The sequence below is a fragment of the Eubalaena glacialis genome, chromosome 7 (assembly GCF_028564815.1).
Source record: "Eubalaena glacialis isolate mEubGla1 chromosome 7, mEubGla1.1.hap2.+ XY, whole genome shotgun sequence".
Lineage (NCBI taxonomy): Eukaryota > Metazoa > Chordata > Mammalia > Artiodactyla > Balaenidae > Eubalaena > Eubalaena glacialis.
In genome coordinates this window covers 32,559,496-32,562,001 of record NC_083722.1, presented here as the reverse complement: position 1 = coordinate 32,562,001, position 2,506 = coordinate 32,559,496, and positions in this window count along the sequence as shown.

The following is a 2,506-nucleotide window of genomic DNA, read 5'->3' as shown; positions in this document are numbered from 1 at the left end:
CCAACTAGTAAACTATCCTCATCTTAGAGAGGCTTAACTGCCACAGCATCTGTGTCTATGCTGAGAGTGTGTGTTGATTTTCTTTTCTCTATTCATAAGAAAAAATAATTTTCAGGAGAACAATTTTCTGACAGCTTTCATCATTAAACTTAATAAACTGACCTTAAAATTTCAATCAATCGATCAATGAATAAAAATATTGAACTCCAGGGGCTTCCCTGATGGTGCAGTGGTTAAGAATCCGCCTGCCAATGCAGGGGACACCGGTTCGAGCCCTGGTCTGGGAAGATCCCACATGCCGCCAAGCAACTAATCCCATGAGCCACAACTACTGAGCCTGCACTCTAGAGCTCTTGAGCCACAACTACTGAAGCCCACGTGCCTAGAGCCCGTGCTCCGCAGCAAGAGAAGCCACCGCAATGAGAAGCCCACGCACCACAACAAATAGCAGCCCCTGCTCACCCCAACTAGAGAAAACCTGTGCGCAGCAACAAAGACCAAACGCAGCCAAAAATAAATAAATAAAATAAATTAAATTTTTAAAAAATATTGAACTCCAGGTAGTGATATGTGTGCTGAAGTGTTTAAGAGCAAATGTACTAATGTCTGTAACTTCCTTCAAAATGAATCAAAAATAAGATCCCTGAAATTGATAGAAGAAGGGATGGATAAATGGAAAGTTCCGTGATAAGGCAAATATGGTAAAATCTTAACTGTAGAAATTAGGTGCTGGGCATTTGGGCATCACTACAATTCTTTCAACTTTGTGAACATTTTCAGAATTAAATAAAAACCTCATCAGATTGTGAATCACTATATTGTACTTATATAATTTTGTACATCAACTATACTTCAATAAAAAAATAAGTGTAGAAACAACCCCTCCCCAAAAAAAACCTTCATTGGCTGCAGATAAAGTGATTCATAAAGAGAAATGTGTAGTCCTAAATGCTTATATTACAAAAGAAAAGTTAAAAATTATTCATCTAAATTTCCAGTTCAAAAACTTAAGAAGGGCTTCCCTGGTGGCGCAGTGGTTGAGAATCTGCCTGCTAATGCAGAGGACACGGGTTCGAGCCCTGGTCTGGGAAGATCCCACATGCCGCGGAGCAACTAGGCCCGTGAGCCACAACTACTGAGCCTGCGCGTCTGGAGTCTGTGCTCCGCAACGAGAGGCCGCGACAGTGAGAGGCCCGCGCACCGCGATGAAGAGTGGCTCCCACTTGCCACGACTAGAGAAAGCCCTCGCACAGAAACGAAGACCCAACACAGCCAAAAAAAAAAAAAAAAAACTTAAGAAAAAAACAAGCACAGTAACCTTGAAGAAAGAGGAAGAGTGGCAGTAATAAAAAATGAAAGCAGAAATTAATTGAATATGACAGAGATAACGCGGAGATGGTAAAAAGACAAATAAAATAAAAATAAATATTTATTTTATTCTTTGAAATAAACTAATAAAATAGACAAAACTCTGGCAGAATTCATTGATCAAGAGAAAAAAGAGAGAGAGCAAATAAACAATCTTAGAAAAGAGGGCTACAGATAAGTTATAGCCAGGCTACCACTAACCCTCACAGTACCTTTGTGTGAATTAGGAAAAGGTTTCCCCTTTGGGTGGCCACAGCCCTAATACCTAGGGCTTGTTACTTGGAAAGCCAGGTACAGGCTGCTCCCACTCACTCCTTGTCCAGATAAGCTTGTGCTTAAACCACCTACACAACCATATTGGCAGTCCTGGATCAGCATAGTTTAAAAAGTTATGAGACAATATGAACAACCTTGTGCCAATTAACTTGATAATTTGCACAAATGATTGGTTCCCTTTAAAACTACAGTTTAACCAACTATATCAAGGAGACATAGACAACCTGAATAAACCTATAACCATTAAAGAAATCAAATAAGTAGTTACAAGATCTACTTAAAAAAAGCATGAAAATTCTTATTTTTTCCTATAGTCTAGCATAATTAAACACCATTGGAATCATCTGTTTGCTAAAAGAAATAAAATACAGCTGTGAAACCATGTGGTTCTGGTGCTTTCTTTAAGGGTAAATCTGTAATCATCTTCCTGATCTTTTTTGTGATAACTCGTCTTTTCAAGTTTTCTATTTCTTCATAGGTCAGTTTTGGTAATTTTTTTTCTTTGAGAATATCCATTTCCTCTAGTTTTTCACATTTGTTGCTGTAGAGCTGCACATAATTCTTTCAGCCTCTTTTGTGTCTGTGAATGTATCTCCTTTCTTATTCCTAACCTTGATATTTTTGCTCTCTTCTTTCCCTAACCAGATTCATGAAATGTTGATATATTTTATTGGTCTTTTCAAATAATTAACTCTTGAACTTATTTTTTTCCTTTCTACTATTCTTTTTGTTTTCTAATTCATTATTTTCTGTTGTTGTCTATATTATTTCTCTCCACTTGGGGTTTATTTTGTCATTCTTTTCTTAGTTTCATAAAATGGGCAATGAATTCTTAAAAAAAAAATTCTTTCATAGTGAAATA